The sequence below is a fragment of the Pleurodeles waltl genome, chromosome 1_2 (assembly GCF_031143425.1).
Source record: "Pleurodeles waltl isolate 20211129_DDA chromosome 1_2, aPleWal1.hap1.20221129, whole genome shotgun sequence".
Taxonomy (NCBI): domain Eukaryota; kingdom Metazoa; phylum Chordata; class Amphibia; order Caudata; family Salamandridae; genus Pleurodeles; species Pleurodeles waltl.
The window spans coordinates 497,150,187-497,171,893 of NC_090437.1; positions in this window are offsets into that span (position 1 = coordinate 497,150,187).

Below are 21,707 nucleotides of genomic sequence, written 5' to 3' on the forward strand. Positions count from 1 at the left end.
AGGTGTCTCTATCCTTTCTACTTTAGCGCTGGGAAGCCCTATGGCAGCCATGCACAGTACAAATTCAATAATAATAATAATACTGATTGGTGCAAATGTGTACCAAGGAGTATGTTCTTAAGAAGGGCATTGAAAGTGACAAAACTGTGCATTTATGATGTGACTAGGGAGGGCAATTCAGATTTCGTGGAGCATTGCCAGAGAAGAATCTGCACATAATATATGACTTCTAAAAATTCAGGCAGGAAAAACAAATTCATGTTTTGCAGTGAAGGGAGTGGGTGCCTCCTGATATAGATAGCTTCTGGGCTTGGTGATTAGGAATTTGAGGTGTAGAGCTATGAATGTAAGTTGGAGAGTTCTTATAGCTCAACATTCCTCAATTAGTAAGTATTTCTGTTTGCATGTGCTGGGGTGATGTTGCTCCGATTCACAGTGGTGTTGAGAAATGTGGCAGAACAACATCATATGGGATGAGACTGAATTTTGGGAGGCTGGTGAGGTGATCAGGAGAGATTTCTATAGCCCCCTGCTAATTTTAAATCCTGGTGGGAAGAAGATGTGTTTACAATTTGTGAGCTTATAGTGCTGGGATTTGGCAGATCTAGCTATAATTTGAATGTGCCTTTCATTGTAAGGTTTGAGTTGAGAAGGAAGTTTAAGTATTTAGGTGAAGTAGCCAGTTTGGCAGTGATAAGTGCCTACTTTAAGTTTTCAAGCTAGAGTAGTCAGATTGGGTCAGGCTTGTTGACAGGGCCTGACTGGCTGCCTTTTACTCAGACATTTGCCTCGTGGGCTGTAGGTTAGAGGGCTGCTTACAGCGCTGGATAGCCTGTAATGAAGCAACAATGAGAGTCTACATTGTCCATTCTTGCTGCAGCCTCCTGTAGTGTAGGTCTGGTTTGAACACTTTCCAAGGACTGATTTCGGTTTCCACTGCTGCTGTTCTGTAAAGCATTCCATTTTAGATGCTTTTGCTACATCTATTTCGGAATGCTCTGCAATGAGGAATTTCTCTTTGAAGTGGAATCAGTGAAGTCCAATTGATGTAGAGCTGCTGCCATCTGTGTATGTTTTAAAGGAAATGCTAAGGTCTTTAATAATTTCCCTAGGGTTTCAACATATAGGCTAAATAGAATAGATGCAAGGTAGCACCCTGGTGGACACCACATGAAATGGAATCAGAAAATGAGTTACCAATTAAAACAATTTGAGACAACTCTAAACTACGAGTGAAATCATTTCAGAATGGTTCCCTCTATGCCCATCCTATGTTTCAGAATGTCAAGAAGCATTTCATTATCTATTGTATTGAATGCTTGAGTTAAAACTAGTTGGATGAGAAGGCAACGGCGTCCTTTATCAAAAGTCAGAGAATTTAATTGAACACTATTATCGTTACACATTTAATACTGTAACCTGCCCTGCAAATATACGTGTTGAAACATGCCCATAAGGTTAGGTTATTTGCTGTACAGAGTTAATCAACTGAAAGGAGACACAGAAAAGGGTAAACCAAAGATATCACAATAGTTCTACACATTTGAGTGATCCAGGTTATGTTTTTTTGCTTTTCTAGCAGACGTACTCGTGGAAATCACCATTTCTGATGACAAACACAAGACTCTACAGGCTATGTTTTCTGACCTAACATCTTCCAAAGTAGGACAATAAAAGGGAGATTCTCAAAGGACTTTGTTCAGTTACAGCTGCCACAAACTGGTAACCATTCCTGTGGTGCAAGGGAATTGAATGATAGCATTTTTACTGTTTGTTTAATGCATCAAAGTCTTTAATTGGAGATTAACTTCTTCAGTGGAAGAGTGTATTTTCATAGCTTTTCTGGATATACATTCCTCACTTACTTTTGGTGTCCTTTAGAAGTTCTGGTGTCGCTGAGAAATGTGAAAGAAACTAAAGACCATACTTTTGATCTCTGACTTAATTTTTACTATCTAAGCTATGCATTCTCATAATGCGAGAAAACCCTTTGTGGGTAACAACTACTGTTGATACATATTCAAAATCAATAGCACACTCAAACCTAATTGTGCACCTAACTAAAACATACAAGCACAACTGAAGGAATTTAAAAGAAAATATCAGGTTTGTGATCCATTTCCACCCCTGAAATTGAAAGTGTTGACATGTAGAATTCTACCAATATGGTGGATAGTCTGAGTGAGCCAACATTCACTTAGGTTGGGTCCCCTGTGATCAACGTTTAGAATTTCTAAAGTTTGTGGCTAAGTTTCCGAACTCAAGTACACTTGTAAGTTTACTCTTATGAGGACTAGGAGTAAATGCCTATTCAGTGTAGGAATGGGGAAGGAATATCACCGTTTCTGTGGGTGAAGGGGTAGGGGATTCTCCAAGTGCAAAACCATTTTCCTTGAAGAGAAGGTGCAAAGAAAAAAGTTTCAGGCTCTAAACACAGTCTGCCTGTTGCTTATATATGCGTTTCATCACATACATAAATTGTTAAGAATGTGAGTACCACTGGGCATCTGAGGCAATTGTAGAATCCCACATGAGCATTGCATTTGACCAAGGGCTTTGAGCATCTAGGTTTGTCTGCCTACAGAAGGTTGGGCGCAGGGAACTCTTGGATGTGGTATGTGATCATAAACACCAGAAGTCCATTGAAAAAACAAAGGCTAAAGGGACGTTATGGTTAATTTTGGTTATTCCACCTAAACATATGTTTAGAAAAATCTCAGAAATTCTTCAACAATCCAGTTCAGTTAAGGCAGGGCTGGCTTTAGGGGGGTGCGAAAGGTGTAGACACACAGGGCGCTGACCTGGAGGGTGGGCACTGACCTCATGGGTGGTGCTGTGTTTAGCAATAGCTTACAATTTGAACGTACCTAATGCAAAATTCCTTGTGGTCCAGCTTACTGTCAGCATTAAAAATGTCAAGATAATTCTTTTGAACAATGTTTGTGCTAGAGAGAGAGGGATCAGAGTTTTGTCTAGTGGCACTTTTTATTCATCAACGAAATGGAAAGAGTTAATATGTCTGCTGTAAAAAAAACAAATCTGTATTTTATGTGGCTAGCTGAGTGGATTAGTAAAACCAGCCTTTACCAGTCCTCTAGAACAATTGAAATGTTATGAGAGAAGGGCTATGGAGAGATGAGGGGCACTTTTGCCGGGTGGTAGTGAGGGAATCTGAGGAGGAGGTCATGGGGGGGGGGAGCACACCAAAAAAGATTGTCACACCAAGCAGCGCTGAACTGGGCACCGCCGTCTCAAGCTCCGCTGAACAGGGCACCGCCATCTCAAGCACCGCTGAACAGGGCACCGCCGTCTCAAGCACCGCTCCGCTGGGCCCTTCATCTCAAGCACCGCTCCGCTGGGCACCGCCGTCTCAAGCACCGCTCCGCTGGGCCCTTCATCTCAAGCACCACTCCGCTGGGCACCGCCGTCTGAAGCACCGCTCCGCTGGGCACCGCCGTCTCAAGCACCTCTTCGCTGGGCCCTTCATCTCAAGCACCGCTCCGCTGGGCACCGCCGTATCAAGCACCGCTCCGCTGGGCCCTTCATCTCAAGCACCCCTCCGTTGGGCACCGCCGTCTCAAGCACCGCTCCGCTGGGCCCTTCATCTCAAGCACCGCTCCGCTGGGCACCGCAGTCTCAAGCACCGCTCCGCTGGGCACCGCTGTCTCAAGCACCGCTCCGCTGGGCCCTTCATCTCAAGCACCGCTCCGCTGGGCACCGCCGTCTCAAGCACTGCTCCGCTGGGCCCTTCATCTCAAGCACCGCTCCGCTGGGCCCTTCATCTCAAGCACCGCTCCGCTGGGCACCGCCGTTTCAAGCACCGCTGCGCCCTTCATCTCAAGCACCGCTCCGCTGGGCACCGCCGTCTCAAGCACCGCTCCGCTGGGCCCTTCATCTCAAGCACCGCTCCGCTGGGCCCTTCATCTCAAGCACCGCTCCGCTGGGCACCGCCGTCTCAAGCACCGCTGAACTGGGCCCTTCATCTCAAGTACCGCTGGCCCATTGGCGGAAGGGGCAGGCCCGCATCTGTGTCGGGCAGGGCTGCACGAAGCACTCTGGGCACTAGTCCCCCTCCAGTACCAGTGGAGACTGTTATCCACTTGAGAGACTGTGGCTTTGCACTCCCCAGGATATGGCAGTGGGCAAGCCACCCACTGTAGAGACTTGTGAGACTGTGGCTTTGCAGTCCCCAGGATGGAACAGTGGCCATGGAGGCCCCTCGTGGATCTGGCGTCGTGTACTCATGTGGCTGAGGTGCCCCCTCTTCCCTTCCCCCTGAGGTGCCTGTAGTTTTTCTATCTGATGTCCCTGCAGTGTTCTCTCCGTTTAGGTCAGGTATCTTGTGTGGGCCTTGCCCATGTGATTTGGGCCCAGTGGTCCACGGACAATGACAGCTAGAATTATCGGACTTTTAATATTTATGTATATATTAGTTTTAAATGTGTGATATTTTTATAAGGCAATGAGCCAATATATTCAACTGTTTATGATCTATTCCTTTTGTCTTTGCATTCTTTCGGGAGGGCTTGGGGGTTGTAACAGTGATGTATTGCTATGCATTGTTGTGTGTGTTGTAGTGGGTGGGGGTGGGGGTGGGTGTGTCGCGTATGTGTGTCCCCGTAATATTTTCTCCTCCCCCTCCCCTGTGTCGTACTCATCGTTGTCTTCTGCGCCGGCGTTCGTGCTCCTGGTAGAGGAGCAGGAATACAATAGCTGGTAGGATGTGTAATTCGGGTTCCATGCTGTCCAGATTCTTCGTGGGGTGTATGGAGGTGAGCGTTTTCGGTTTGAAATGTCTGTTTCCGCCGTGTTTTTATCGGCTGGGCTACCGCCCCGGAAAAGGTGGCGGTTTGGTGGGTTGTGATAGGGTGGGGGGTACATTGACTCCCGCCTGTCTGTTGGCGGTGACCGCTGCGCTGTTTGTTTGTCCCGCCGTGGCGGTCGGAGTGTTAAAGTGGCGGTCTCTGTTGGCGGTTTCCGCCAGGGTCAGAATTCAATTTTTTTAACCGCCAGCCTGTTGGCGGGTTAGCCGCCGCTTTAACACCGTCCGCCAGGGTTGGAATGAGGGCCATAATGCCAACCCCATGTTGCACATGACTTTTGGCCAAGTGCAGCATGGAGGTGGCTGCAGGGTGTTCAGTCCCTCAGGGGCAGCCAAACCCAAGCCCCACACAGCCTTCAGCTGTGCTCACCATTAGGTTGGCTACAGGACCTGGCCTATGGCCATACCCTGCTTCCACCTGCCTGTATGCAGCCAACCCATGCTACCAACCCCTGTTGGTACCCAACACCCCCATCTGTGGATGGCTTGCATGCACAGCAGAGGGTTGGGCACAGGAGCTGGCTCTTAAACCCCACAGTAAAGTAGAGCTTCTGACTTTGTTAACACACCAGAAGTCTAAAATATAAAAAAGTGGGCCTATTGGCTTTATGAAGGGGGTCATCATATCAAAATATATAGAACAAACATGTTTTTTTTAGAAAAAGTATCACCAATAAATATAACCAAATGTATATTTTAATAAGTCACACAGTGCCATGTTTAATTTTATGTAATTGTCTTAAAAATGTAATCACGTTTTATTTAAAAGAAATAATCAACACATTTTTAAGTCTTTTCTTAACAGTTTTCAGGCTACAGAATGTAGCCATAGAACCAATCACAATGGTGTTCTACACAGCGCTCCCGCTGGGAATGCTTTAAAAATAAGCTCTCCTGGAGTCATGAATTTAATGACTCAGGAGACATTTTTTTTTCAATGTTGCTGGAGGGCTGCTGCACTCCCTACAGCCCCCACAACAATAAAACTTGGTGGGGTACCCTCCCTGTTCTAGGAAATCAGAAAGCTAAAAACAACACAAATAAAAAACCTTTGCAGGGCAATAAGGGGCACACCTTACCAGAGAGCGAATAATTAATGAGCAGCTTGTGACTCGCTTATATTATTCTATTTTTTTAAATAATTTTAGTTTTTGAGCAAGAGCACCCACACCTTTTTTGATGTAGGGGAAGTGAGGGGTGTCCTAGGACTCCAGTGGTAAATTAGTAATTTTATGTGGGTGACCAGTGCCGACCCAGGACACCAACAAGCCTGATTAGAGCCCCAATGCCCCCATAGTCCCTGCCACCTCTCCTGGTGGCAACCAACCATTTGTGAATTGCTGGTGCATGCCCCAGGGCCTACCTGGGGCACCAACCATGCTAGGTACGTTGAGGGCTGTGAAAGGAGGTCTGCTTCCTCCATAGCTCTATGAAGCTTCTCAGCTAGCACCATACTGGGTGTTGGCAGAAGCTGGAAGCTTTTCTTTACTGCTTTGTAGATGGGAGCAGCTTTTATAAACTGTTCCTGCTGGTGGGAGCAAAGTTCTGTTCCCTGCCTGTGAGGGTATGCCTACACTCTCCCTTGCATGGACCCACAGTGTTCCTTGGGGATGGGCTCACTGGGACAGTCTTAAGTATCACACCCCAGAGGCTATAGACCCAGGGGCGTATATAGGCCCCCTTTCCCTTATTAAATAAATTCAGAATTGGGAGATGGAGTGCCCGGTGCCTGAAGAGTCTTGGGGGGGGCTCACCCCTCCACTTTTCGAAAAATTTACCCCAGTGGATGGGAATTCTAGGGCCCTAAAATAGCTCATGGAAGGGGACCACTTGCCCCCTCCCATTTATTTCATATTCAGCTCCATGGGTTGGTGTTCTCAGGGCCTCAATCAGGCCCAGGGAGGGGGATGCATGCCTCCCCTCCTTATTATTACATCAGCTCCCCTACATGGGGTTCTGGGACCTTGTACAGGCTCGGGTGGGGTTCTGCATGCCACTTCCCAAAAATATTTTGATGTGCCACTTCCCCAGGCCCTGGTCCAACCCAGAGGGTTATTTTTTAAGTGCATTTAAAAAAAAAACGTTTACCCCTGATTCACAGATCCATAGAGAATTTGCTGTGGAATTAAAAACATATATATGTGTTAGAAATAGGGTCTTTGGTTGGCAGTCAGGCTACCACCTGTCCAAGGAAGGACCCTCACTCTAGTCAGGGTAAGTCACACACAATCCGAATTATCCTGTGCCCACCCTCTGGTAACTTGACACTGAGCAGTCAGGCTTAACCTAGAAGGCAATGTGTAAAGTATTTGTGTAATAAAATCATGCAATAACACAGTATAACACCACAAAAATATACCACACAGTGTTTAGAATAATATATAATATTTATCTGGATAGATGTCGGTCAAAATGATTAAGATCCAATAAGTACACATTGAAATATCACTTAGAAAATGATATAAAGAGTCTTTAGTTCTTAAAAAGCAACAAATGTCTCTTGCAAGCACAAAGTACCTGGTTTGCATTCAAATTCTCCGCAAGGGACCACATAGGAGGAGTTGCATGGAAAATGGGGAGGTGTGCATCAATTTTTCCGGTGCACACAGACGATGCGTCATTGAGTTTTCACACAGGGCAGGCTTTGCGTCGATTTCTGGCGCAGAGACTGGGATCCTCTATGGGTTGTGGTGTTTTCAGATGCCCCAAGGACGATGTACTGAAATCCTGGGCATGCAAGACGAAGTCACAGGGGCTGCATCGATCTGGTTCGGCGTGCGGTAATTTTCTCACCGCAATGCAGGCTGTGCGTAGTTTCTTGCAGGCTGTGCGTCGATTTTCAACACACAAGGAGTTCTTTTGCAGGAATGAAGTATTTTTGGTCCTGAGACTTCAGGGAACAGGAGGCAAGCTCTATCCAAGCCCTTGGAGCGCACTTCTCAGCACAGCCAGAAGACAGCAAGGAAGCAGGGCAGCAGTCCTTTGCAGAAAAGCAGTCAGGTTAGTCCTTTGGGCAGCCAGGCAGTTCTTCTTGCCAGGTTGCAGGTTCTGGTTCAGTGATTCTTCACCAGTGGTATCTTGTCCAAAAGTGTCTGAGTTGGTAGGGTCAGAGACCCTGCTTAAATACCCAAATGTGCCTTTGAAGTGGGGGAGACTTCAAAGTGTGGCTTAGAAGTGCACAAGGTCTCCTTTCAGTTCCATCCTGTCTGCCAGGTTCCCAGTAGGAAGTGTGGCAATCCTTTGTGTGAGGGTAGGCTACTGTACTTTGACATGTAAGTGTCAGGCCTTCCACACTCCCAGCCCAGGAAGACCCATTCAATATTCAGATGTGTGCAAGCGTGCCTGAGCATCTTGTGTTTGGGGTTGTCTGAGTGAATGCACAAGGGAGCTGTCAACTAAACCTAGCCAGACATGGATTGTAAGGCACAGAAGGATTTAAGGGCCAGATGTACGAAGCAATTTTCAAGTCGCAAAGGGGCCGATTCGCAGAATCAGACAGTTTGCGACTTGAAAAATCCTATTTGGGATGTACAAAGCCAAACTGCGATTCGGTAAATGGTTACCGAATCGCAGTTTGGGTTTTTGCGATTCGGTATTAGGAAGGGGCGTGCCAAGGGTGTCCCTTCCTAATACCGAACCCAAATGGTATGTATGATTGTTTTGTGAACGCAAATGTTTCAAACTGGTGCTAACCCATTTGCAAATGGGAATGGGTCCCCATGGGACCACTTCCCCTTTGTGAATGGCAGCAAAAATATTTTTTCAGAGCAGGGAGTGGTCCAACGGACCACTCCCTGCTCTGAAAAAATGAAAAGAAAACTTTTCCTTTTTGATTTTGAAATGCATCTTGTTTTCCTTTAATGAAAAGGGTCTGCATTAAAAAAAAAATGCTTTATTTAAAAGCAGTCACAGACATGGTGGTCTGCTGTCTCCAGCAGGTCACCATCCTTGTGAGGTCGGCCATTCCCAATGGGGTCGCAAATTGCGACCTACCTCATGAATATTCATGAGGTAGGTCATTTGCGACCCTCGTTGGGAATCGCAAACAGTACACTGCTGTACATCCAGTTTTGGGACGGACTCACAGTTTGCGAGTCGTAAAACCAGATCTTTGTACATGTGGCCTTAAGTGTAGAGAAAGGCTCACTTTCTAAAAGTGGCATTTCTAGAATAGCAATATTAAATCCAGCTTCACCAATAAGCAAGATTTTCTATTACCATTCTGGCCATACTAAATATGACCATGCTACTCCTTTCAGATCAGAATCTACCACTCAAACAGTGTATGAGGGTGGCCCTAATGCTATCCTATGAAAGAGCACGCCTTACAGCAGTGTAAAACGAATTTAAGAGATTTACACTACTAGGACATATAGAACACACATGTTCATGTCCTGCCTTTTATCTACATAGCACCCTGCCCTATGAGCTACCTAGGGCCTACCTTAGGGGTGACTTATATGTAGAAAAAGGGGAGTTTAAGGCTTGGCAATTACTTTTAAATGGCAAGTCAAAGTGACAGTGAAACTGCACACACAGGCCCTGCAATGGCAGACCTGAGACATGGTTAGGGGCTACTTCTGTGCGTGGCACAACCAGTGCTGCAGCCCACTAGTAGCATTTAATTTACAGGCCTTGGGCACATGTAGTGCACTTGACTAGGGACTTAGAAGTAAATTAAATAAGCCAATTGGGTATGCGCCAATGTCACCATGTTTTAAGGAGAGAGCATATGCACTTTAGCACTGATTAGCAGTGGTATATTGCGCAGAGTCCTAAAGCCAGCAAAAATGAGGTCAGAAAAAGAGAAGGAGGAAGGCAAAACGTTTGGGGGTGACCTTGCTGAAAGGCCATTTCCAACAATATGATTTTGGCCCTAGGGGTATCCCTGACTTGCCCCTTTTTATCTTTTTTATCCTTTTTCCTGAGATGTGGGACTGAGTCCTGAGTCCTAACATTTCTGCTGCCACATCATTGCTGATATGATGACAGCAAATCGAATCTTGTCTCGAGATCTGTTGGCTCCGCAGATGCTCTCTAGTGTGAAATAAACAAAGGGTTTAAGCCTAAAACCACTGAAAGGCTTACATCAAACCACAAAATGCATGCTTTCTGGACTACGATGTAGCTTTCTGCCAAATTTGGTGTGATTTCATTCAGTAGTTTATGCAGTAGCTGTCAGAACCCCTTTCAGAGGAGCCTGGAGCACTTAGGGGCTACTAGGCTCACCTGTGGTGGATGAGGCCTTTTACTCCTGTTGTCCTGGGACCTGACCTACGAGGGATCCTTAATATCCCACTACTGCCACCAATTCTCAGAACCCCTGTCAGAGGACCACAGGGCACAAAGGGACTACTTTGCCCAACTGTGGGGGTTGAGGCCTTTTACTCCAGATGTCCTGGGGCCTAACTTACTATGGATCTTAAGCAACTGGGCCAAGTACCCGTTCTGCATTTGACTCACAGTGGTAGCTGTGGTTGAGCAGTCAGGACTCCCTCATGGGGGTGGGGAGTAGATACAGATCATGGAACATGACTCATAACTCAACGCGTACATAGTGCAAACAATAAATCAATGTCCAGTCAAATAATGGCTTTCATAAGAACAAGTGGTATTTTATTTCTAACTCTACAATGCAAAGAAATAACAACATTTAAAGCAATAAGACAATTCTTTTGAGGTCAGGGCTCTAATGTTTGTTATGCAAATTCCAGCCTCACCCTCTTCCTTGTAACATGGTTAGAGTTCCATTTACTGGTGGCTGCATCCAGGGAATGCTCACTTGTAGACAGTACTCTATAGTTCCCATTTGACTCTTTTAGCATTATTAAAAAATGTCTATGGTGCCACAACACCACCACAAGCAAATCCCCCAGGCTTAATAGGCCCAGTTTATGTTTTACCCCCCTCGCAGCACAGAAGAGTTCAGCAGTGCAGTGGGTGTCCTCAGAATGTGCACCCACAAGTTCTGCTCAGCGCAGAGAAGTCAGGCTGCCTGCAGCCCACACAACAGTGCCTGGAAGCACAGGGTCACTCTCCTGAGCAGCAGTGCTAGAGAACTCTTAGCAAATGGAGCAGCTTCCAGCTCACCAACCTGTGTTAAGCTGGATTTACCCATCGGGGAATCCTTTTTTTAGCTACAGACTGGAGCGAGCAAAGGTGTGGCATCGTCCACGGAGTCCTCGTCAGTCCTTAGTGGGTAGTCAGGGACAGTTGTGTGTGGACCCTAGTAGTCTGGTCCAGTCCACCGAACATAGCCTCAGTCTCTCAGCAATGTCGGTACCTGCAGCCCGTCTTGGCATCTGTGGTTGTCACAGTAAGGGATATTAAGGATGCAGGATAAAGGATGCCTCAGCCAAGACAATTACAAGTCTCTACACTTTTGTCAGTAGCAACTTTACAGAGGCCCCCTCTGGCATGCGGAGTCACTGCAGCATGTCTGTGTGTAGTAAGACTCACATGGTGCTCAAGAACTGCTCAGTCCGCGGCAGCCCTCTACTGATATACAAACGTCATTGAGCTAACACTGAACACTAGTAATTACCTGATCGTTGCACAGTTAAAATCCTCAAACCTCGTATGGGGAGGTTTAACAGTAGGGCTCCCCACTGGACCATGTTCCCTTCAGCACTCTTCTCTTCCTCACAAGGCACACTGGTCTTGGCAAGCAGGCAGGCACTGGGGCTCCAGGCCCCACGGCTGGTGGTCTTGTTTTCCTTGGTGATGTCCTTTCACTTAGCAAGGAGACTAGCAGGCCTTGGCCCAGTCCTAGTCACAGGCAGGATTCTTCCAGATATTCCCCTTCTCACACAGTCTGTCTGGCTGCTTAGCAGATGACCAAGTTTGAGGTCCCAACCTCCTCTTCTTATAGTCTATTTCCAGGCAGCAAAATGTAATTTAGAGTCTGAGCATTTGAAGTTTAATGTTAGGGTTCTGCTTCTCTTGAAGTGGATCCTTCTCTTTTTCTTCTTTCCTCATGAAAGGCTCTCTGTCACAGCAGGCAAGACTCCGAAGCTGACTGCCCCTCAACACAATTCATGGGAGTGACCAAAGTTCATACTGGATGTCAGCCACAGTGATATGTGCATCAAAAGCATAATACCAGACTTCCAGCCTTACTCTTTATGATTCTCTGATCAGCACCTTCTCCTTTCCTGAAATGTGTCCAGGCCACTTCCTTGTGATCTATCAATCAATCAAAGAACAGTCTTTTGAAGTGTAAAGGGAGCCGCTTCCTCCTTTTCTCCAGTGTGTCTCCCATGCAGCTCACAGGAATGCAGCAATACTCAAATCTGTCTCTGGGGATTCATCTCCCTCTCATGTCTTCACCAAACAGACCTGAGATTTCCAAAATGGAACACAAGGCCCTCTATATAATGAACCATTGCAGGCACATTTATTCAGTGTACATTCCCAGCACACCTACTGTCCAGCACCATTACCTCCATAAGTTGTAACATTAGAAGTACTCATGAATTCAGCACACACACTGCATGCACTGGCCAGTAGTGCAGTTTTTCCATACTGTACCAGGGTGTGCTAGTTCCAAACACACACTCTGCCAGCACACTCACCATGTGTGTTGTACAACACTTTATTCTTCATGTATTGTACTTCACAAAAGCACACTGTGAGGATTTGGATGTACTTTATCATATGGCTTTGGGGCCATATTGTACAGTTTACTCACAAGTACCATCTTGGTTCATTTTAGGCTTGTTTACTTAAAGTTAAGCTCAGCCCTGGGTAGCAGTGTCTGTGAGCAGTAGGCTTAACTAAGGAACTATGGGGCTTATTTAAGAAAGTGGTGCTGCACTAGCCACTTTCCTTGTGTCCCTTAGCGCCCCCCTACCAGAACCATGTGTGCACCTTAATTAAAATACAGCACAGCGCAGGGCAGGTGGCAATAGAACCATTTGTTATGACACTATTGATGTACTCTGCAGGAGCAGCTCCAAAATTTTGTACATGGGGCCCATTACAAATAATGGAAGGACCCTAATAATGCCTGCTATGAGCAGGCATTGAAAAGTTCTGAAAAAAATTGCGCAAGGAAATCTCTAATGGGGAAACACCCTCATTACATACATTATGCCTGGCGCAAGGGTTTACAAAGTGACGCAATGCATGCATAAGGCGTGGGGAAAATTCCACTTTACCGCTGCATTAGAATAAACAAAATGGCGCTATGGTGGCGCTAAGGTGGCGCTAGGGGCTCTTAAATCTGCCCCTCTGTGTAAAGCATTTAACAGAACCAAACAATGAAATAGGAAAGTCACGCAACATGAAAGACATACATTTATGAAAATAGATTATATTTTTAAGAATGATTACAGACCTTAATCATCAAGATCCACTGGAGGGTTCCAGAGATATAAATTTGTAAAGCAATTAATAACGTTTATATCAACCGCAGACAAGCATTGGCCAAAAGAAGGTTTGCAAACTTTTAAAAAGTTTTAAACAGTTAGGCCCTGATTCATACTTTTTGATGCAAACCTGCATTAGAGCAGGTTTGCATCAAAAAGTATACCCCCAGTTAGCGCCACTCCTGGACACCTGCCGGGCATCATATTTAAGCTATGATGCATAACGGCAGTAAGGCCAAGTTAGCGTCAAAATTATTGATGCTAACCGGGTGGGGGAGGCGTAGGGAAAACTGGAGGTTGTGCGTGAAAGAATGGCGCTAGTCAGGTTAGAGTAAAAAAAAATTCTCTTACCTGATTAGCGTCATTATTTCCACACACAACCACCTTGGACATGACTCCTGTTTAAGTAAAGACAGAAGTCATGCCCCACCAAGCCCAATGGTCATGCCCAGGGGACTTATGTCCCCTGGGCATGACCATTGGGCACAGTGTCATTTAGGGGGGTCCCCCATGGCACTTTACAAAAAAAATATAAATACTTACCTGGACCTACCTGGGATGGGTCCCCCCATCCTTAGGTGTCCTCCAGTTGTGGGTGTAGGTGGGTGGGGGTTTCCATGGGGGCAGGGAAGGGCACCTGTGGGCTGTTTCCATGGCCTCTGACCATGTAAAAAGGCCCACATGTCCCCTAACGCCTGCCCTGACCCAGGCTTTAAATAATGGTGCTAAGCAGGCTTAGCGCCATTATTTAAGGCCCTCCTCCTCCTGTGCATGATTTCTGCACTGGAGGGTAAATAAGGCGCTAGGGCCTTTGAGTTATTTTTTGACCGGGAATGCCTACCTTGCATCTCATTGATGCAAGGTAGTTTTCCACAGGCAAAAAATAACTTTAACTCCAATAATTTGGCACTAGACATGTCTAGCGTCAAAACATAAATATGGAGTTAAGTTTTCACCGAATTTGCGTAAAAAAAATTATGCAAATCTGGTGCAAACAGAGTATAAATATGCCCCTCAGTTTGGCAACTGTGGCCCAAGTCGGGAGACCCAGTTCAGCAGGACAGATGTCTAGGGGGCCAGAAAGGATACTTTGGACAGTTATCTGACCGCCAGAGCATTTTTAAAGCAAGAGCCAAACTTTCTAGGATGACTGCCATAGACATCACTGGAGTGCTCCTAATGCTTGGCGATGCAGGCAAGACGATGCTCAAAGGATGCTCTGGTTGTGATGCAGACAACAGGGGTGTCTTTGTTATTGCTCCTGGGTGAAGAGGGGTGAACTTGGCCACAGAGATCAGTGTCTCTCGAAGTCTGCTACATTGAAGCAGCATGCCAGGCAATGATGGGCTACTGGTCAGTCTGCATCACGGTTGGGATAAAATCAATAGGTGGGAGCTAAGGCCCTTTGGGTATGACAAATCTGGACTTTGAATGCACTCCCAGGTCCGGCAGACATGGCTGGAACCTTTGGCTATCTCAGATTTTTCCTCTTGAGTATCCAAATAGCCGGGTTGGGCTTCTTTGGCTCTTGTGTCCCTGGAGATGATTCTAGGAGATCAGCCAACTGACCCTTGGAGTCACTGCTGTACTTTGGGGCTAGGAATCAACTTTTCCCTGATCCATGAACTGTAGCACTGTCCAAACTTTTTTAGCCCAAAGTACAGTAGGTACAGTCCTTCCAACAGTGCAGCCTATCTTTGTGTAAGTCCAAGGGCAGCTGGGCAGTCTTTCTTCAGTCCACACTCCAATTCCAGCATGATCCAAGGATCAGGGTGAGGGAACCATTTGGCCATTAGCCAATGGGCTACTGGGTCCCCTACTACATAGTGACAAAGTGCCTTTGATATATAGGATCTGACTATTCCAGAATGCCACATTTTTGCCCCTTTCAAGATGACAAGACCTTTCTTCGGTCATCAAGAGCTGGAATGCCCACCCTAGAGATGTGGCTACCAGAGGACTACATGTGCATGGTAAAACCAGTTTGGGACAAGTTTCCTCTCTCTGGCACTGTCTCCATCCTGTCTAAAGGTAAAAAGGCATCCTGCTCTGGGGTGTTGTGATTGTCTGCCCATCAAAGGTGACTTCCTACTGGGCTACCCTCCCAAGTGACCATACTGGGAGAGGAGGTGACACCTTGCTATGCAGCAACTGCCTTTGTCTCCAAACCAGGGAGTTATTCACACATCTCCCCAGGTATGCAGAAAGCTGTCCGTGTGCTTGTGCCTTTGAGAGCCCTCTGGACTAGCAAAGGCACAAAGTGCCAATATTCTAAAAGTTGCTTAACTTTAAAAGTGACATTAATTTTGACTTGGCCATCAAGACGCATTTAATACCACAGTTAACTTGATAACTTACATGACTCAGATAGGAAGTCCCATACAGATGTTAGTGGGCTGGGGTGCCAACTGGTAACCCTGTGTTAGCCAAAGGGGCTACTAACTTTATGCACAGCAAAAGGACAGTTTGGATGTGTTGCTGTTAAGATACATTAAGAAATATTTCCTACTTAACAAAATACATCTCCCTGCCATAGGGCATATAGGCCTTCCTTTAGAGTGACATAGATATAGTTAAGGGTTAGGGTGGCTTTAACAATAGTTTGAATGGCAAAGTCAACCTGGCAGTAAAACACTGTCCTTCCTGTCTGCAGTGGCAGGCTGGAAGCCATTTTGTACTTTGTCACACACAGGGTGGCACAAATAGTGCTGCAGTCCTGAGTGGACATGGGCCCTCATTCTGACCTTGGCGGTCGGCGGAGAGACGGCGGTCGGACCGCGAACAGACCGGCGGTATTAAAAATGGCATTCTGACCGCGGCGGTCACCGCCGCGACCGACCGCCACTTCCCCACTCCGACAGCCACGGCGGTCATGACCGACGGGCTGGAGTCTGCGCACTCCGGTCCGGCGGTCGACCCAAGACCGCCAACGGTATCATGACCCTGCTTACCGCTGCGGTTTCTGGCGGTCGGGAACCGCCATGCGAACCATGGCGGTAGGCACTATCGGGGCCAGGGAATTCCTTCCCTGGCACTGATAGGGGTCTCCCCCACCCCCCACTGCCCCCCCGAGTCCTCCCCCCACACCCTCCACCCCTCTGCCACCCCCCAGAGGTGGTACGAACCCCCTCCCCACCCCGACATGCACATACACGCACCCCGACATGCACACACCCCCTACATGCACATATACACACCCCCTACACACACACATACACAACGGGGACACATACCCGCACACATACATGCCGACATGCGCACCCGCCGAACTACACACATTGCCCATAGGCACAGCAGCACTCCCCGCCCGCATGCACGCACTCACACATCCCCTCTACACACTCCCACGCACACCCCCATGCACGCACACATCACACAACACCCCCCCACCCCCTCCCCTCACGGACGATCAACTTACCTTGTGCGTTGGTCCTCCGGGAGGTGACAGGAGCCATGGGGAGGTGACCGCCAACAGAAGACCGCCAACAGAAGACCGCCACACAGAAATGTGGGTCGTAATTCTGTGGGCGGTGTTCTGCTGGCGTGGCGGTGGAGGTTGACCAGTCTCCACTTTCCCGCCGACCGCCAGTGTGGCTGCTGGCGGTTTTCCGGCGGAACGCTCCCAGCGGTCAGAATGCGCACAGCGGCATACCGCCGCGGTCGGCGGTCTTCACCGCGGCGGTAACTCGGCGGTCTTGCGAAAAGACCGCCAAGGTCAGAATGAGGGCCATGCTGTCTTACATGCCCTCTGTACACTCGGTGCCATAGAATAGGGACTTATAAGTCAGACAGTCCTTGCCAATTGGGGGCATCCAATTTGACATATAATTTGTATAGGGTTACAACAGTGGCACTAAGGTTTGATTTGCAGGCCTGAGTGCTCTGTCAGAGTTGAAAAACCAGCAGTATCAGTCCAAGAAAGTGGAGGTGAATGTGCATAAAGAGGCATTTCCTTATACATATACACCCAGCACATGCACGTCAGTGTGCACGCACTGCATAGCACCACATCTTTCATTTCAGGTATTCCTCACATGTATACATACACTCAACACATGCACTAATCCTACTTGTATTATCCAATACAGCTTTATTCCTGTACTGTATCCTTTCCAGGCACACATACATCCAGTGTAGTTTCACTATTCCAGTGTTGCACAAAACTCCACATCTAACTAATGTAGGCCAAGGATGAGGAAAGCACACAGCAGCAGAACTTTTAAAAAATTGTGGTAGCGCTTTGGCATGACTGTCCTGGTCCAACAAGACTGCAATCCATGAGACAGGCCTATGTCATGGTGCACATGCATGATCTATGTCTACCTATGACAAAAAATCAGCATTAGCAATCCAGATATCAGAACAGTTGGGCACTCAGGTCAACAGTATACATCTTGAACCATGAAGAGGACTTTTCTGTCCCAACAGCTAGTGCATCTGGAGGGAGTGGGCTCTATACCAGTCTGCACACTGAGAGCAGACTGTGAGAAATAGTGGCTTGCCCAACAAATGGTTCTTAAGTCTGTGGTGGGAGTGGGCTTCACACTCAGACTGCTCATTCAAAGCTGACTGTGCACAGTAGGGGCTTGAGCATCTAATGGGGCTTAGGTCTGCGGGTGGAGTGAGCTTCACTCACAGCCTGCACACTCGGCCCCTCATTTCAAGTCTGGCAGTCCTTGGACCACCAGACTCATGGTGGCGGTCTTACTGCTGCTGGGCCGCCAGTAAAGACCACCATATTACCACTAAACCACCAAAATGCAGCCCATACCACCAGGGGGGTGAGACCGCCGGGCCAGAGGTGAGCACCTCCTTCCTGGCGATAGCTGCAATACCACCAACAGCATATGACTCGGCAGACCACCAGCATTTTTGCCACAAAAATGCTGGCGGTCATGCACCCGGCAACAGGAATCTCCACTCCTGTCGCTGGCAGACACCACGCCACATGACCACACATCTACATTCATGTACCCCCACACACCCATCCATTCACTTACAAACACCCCCGACACTCGCACCGAAACATTCACTAAGATACACCCATTCACTCACACGCATGCCCTCGAACAAACACATCCACTTACATGCACGCACTCCGACATACGCATTCACTCGCATTCACATACCCTTCTCCCTGCATTCACACAAGCATACACGCACTCACACACACAACTTCCCCCTCCCCCCTCGGCATACACGCACTTAAACACACACACACACACATAACACCGCCCTTGGCTTATGCGCACTTACACACACACACAGACACCTGCTCCCCCCCACATTCATACACACACGCAGACATCACTCACATTCACACAACACCCCCCTCCCTCCCGCCCCCCCTTCGGACAATCAACTAACCTGCTTTGATGAGGTGGCTGTCGAGAGCGGATGGGTCCCTGCTGTTTCCAATAATGACACTGCACCACTATTCAGGAAACTGCTGTGCCGTAATACAGGTTGTAATACGGTGGGCGGAGTCCTGTGGGCGTGGCGACGGCAGCAGTGGAAACCACCTCTATTACGACGTCGGCCAGGCCGACGGTGTCGGATTGCCACCCAAAATTGGGCGGAAATCGGCACAATGTCGTAATATGGTGGTCTTCAGACCACCAGCACTGGTGGTATTTTGAAACCCGCAGCATCGATGCTCTGACGAAAAGACCGCTGAAGACAAAAACTAACTAACAGAGATCAACTGACAATAACAAGAATCTTGGTGGGTGGATCAGAGCACTAAAGTAAGTTCAGAAGTGAATACAGATTTTTGAAGAAGGTTCAGCAGGAAGACAAAAAGAAGAGGTACCCACAATAATTGAACAATCACATTTTTTAGGTATAGACAGGCACCTCAATCTGTGCTCGAGAGCACCAAACCAGTGATCTCAAAAAGGAGGAGACAATAAAGGAGAATGAGGTCCCACAACAAAGGTGCAATCAGATGGGAAACAAACAAAATGGAGAGGGAAGAAATAGTAACCAAACCCAATATCGGTTTGCCATATGCCATTATGAGCCACATGCAGCCCGCATTGATTGAGAAAAGCTGATGTGGAAGACTTGGACCTGCTCTTGGGAGATGTGCGGCACTGCTAGACTGAGCCCCTGCATCAGTCTCACTCTGCATCGTGCTATGGCTCGCCCAGAATGGAGCAGTTACTTAGATTAGAGGATACAAAGACCAAAGAGTCCGATTGGCTTATCCTGACTCTTTCTGACTTGCGGCTTTTGTTACGCCATGAACCAATGACATGGACTTTCTGTGGCGGGGAACCTCATGCCCAGTTTTGTGCCCAGGGGCTGCATCGCTTGGTGGGACCTGGACCGGCACTGGGGATACTAGTGACCTCCTTCCTTGCATTGCACCGAGTGCCCTGACTTCTACCTGGATTTGCCTGTGGTGCCCCTCTGGAGCTGCAATTGCTACCACTGATTGAACTGGCCTGAGTGGAAGTGCAGATGAGTGCTGCATGGATCCTGCAGAGGGCACAGCCACTGGAGTGACTTGTGGGACTTGAAAGAAAACAGGTGGTCTGTGCCTCCTTAGCACCCACTTGTAGGGGGAGAGGGGATCCTCTACCAACCCAGCATATCAGTATGTGCAGGAGAGGGACTGAGGAGGGGACCATACCTGCCTTGTTGCATTGCTCCTGTGCCTTCACAGATGACTTCTGCAGCCCAGGGGTGGCAGCTGTACTATACTGTTGGTAGCAGGTCCCCGCTGTACTGTGGGGATGCCTCAGAGATTGGACCTGGGTCGTTTGACGTTTGAGCACCCTACACTTCACTCACCTTGCAGAGATCCATGACCACCATAAAGAGACCCCTGATGCTGTCTGAGATTTGCTTTTTAATACGGTTTGTGGGGTCTGATTGTGGCTTGCATTGAGTACTGAAGTGACCACAGGCACTGTGTGGGCCTAAACCTCCTTCACTGCTGGTACCAGATAGTAGCCCACCACAATTGGTATTAACGCTGCCCGATTCTATTACAATAAGATATAGAACCACTGGTGTGGATGCATTGTGAACTGAGTGCTTGGATCTAGACAGCAGCAGTCCTGCCACCATATCCTTCTTGCTTTGTCCTCACTAATGCCACCCACACTGCATTGCTGAGCAAGTTACAGCTCTTGTGATGCTGATCTCCATCAGATCACAATGGGCCGCACTAAAACTGCACCTTTATCCTCACACCGAGCCCACAAGCCCTCCCAGAAAGGTTGTCCAGATGATTCTCCCACACATACACAGGAGGACTGCATCCCACTTATGAATCTGGCTCCTCCACCAGATAAATTGGACATGATACTTCAAGAAATCAGAACTTTGAGGGCAGCCATTGAACACCACATAGACTCATTGGCAGGAGATCTTGGTATTCTACATGGGAGCAGGGTCAAGACTGATTTGCATATAGCTGGGTCCAAACTGGGGTGATATGGTGAGAACAATAACCATAATAATCTATATCTGGGGGTGAGTGTTTTAAAAGTTTCAAAACTCAGTCCATCATTTTATTTTGTGATGTTGCTATTTGTGCCCTAGGTGGCTAAAGTATGCCCAGATGTGGGTCCCTTGCTCGCTGCGCCACTGAATTCAAGCTAGCCTGGCTGAAGAAGGGTAATACCCCTAGACCGGTTCCAGGATGCTTGTTTCCAGTCCAGGGAAGACCTGGCTTGGCAGTTCAGGCTGGATTGTTCCCTTAAGGAGCAGGGTAAAGACTGATTTGCATATAGCTGGGTCCAAACTGGGGTGACATGGCAAGCAAAATAACAATGGATGAAACCCAGATCTGTGACTGGGGGTGAGTGTTTGAAAAGTTTCAACACCCCGTCCATCATTTAATTTTGTGATGTTGCTATGTGCACCCCAAGTAGCTAGGGAATGCCCAGACGTGAGTCCTTTGCTCGCTGCACCACTGGAATCAAGCTAGCCTGGCTGATGAAGGGCGATACCCCGAAACAGGTACAGGATGCTTGTTTCCAGTCCAGGGCATACCTGGCTTGGCAGTTTGGGCTTGACTCTTCCGATAAGGAGCAGGGTCAAGACTGATTTCCATATAGCTGCATCCAAACTGGGGTGACGTGGCAAGCAAAATAACAATAGATTAAACCCAGATCTGTGACTGGGGAGTGTTTGAAAAAGGTCAACACTTTGTGCATCATTTTGTTTTGTGATGTTGTTATTCTATGTGAGGAGCGTCACAAAGTAAGTGACAGGTTGAAAACAGCGGATGCAGCGATCTTGGAGTTGGTACCCCAGCAGGCAGTACATACATCTCCTGTAGTTGTTCTCCAAAAACCACTGGCGCCTTATGCGAGGGCTGAAGATGCAGAGGGTCGGGCTCGTAGTTATAAAATACGCATAATTGGACAGCCAGAAGGCACAAAAGGCCCTAATGCAACTTTGTTTATGAAACGGTGACTCCGAACGATGGTTGTACCACAAGGTCTGTCATTCTGTTCACTGTGGAGCGGGCCCACTGTCTGCTGACTTGTAGACCTCCA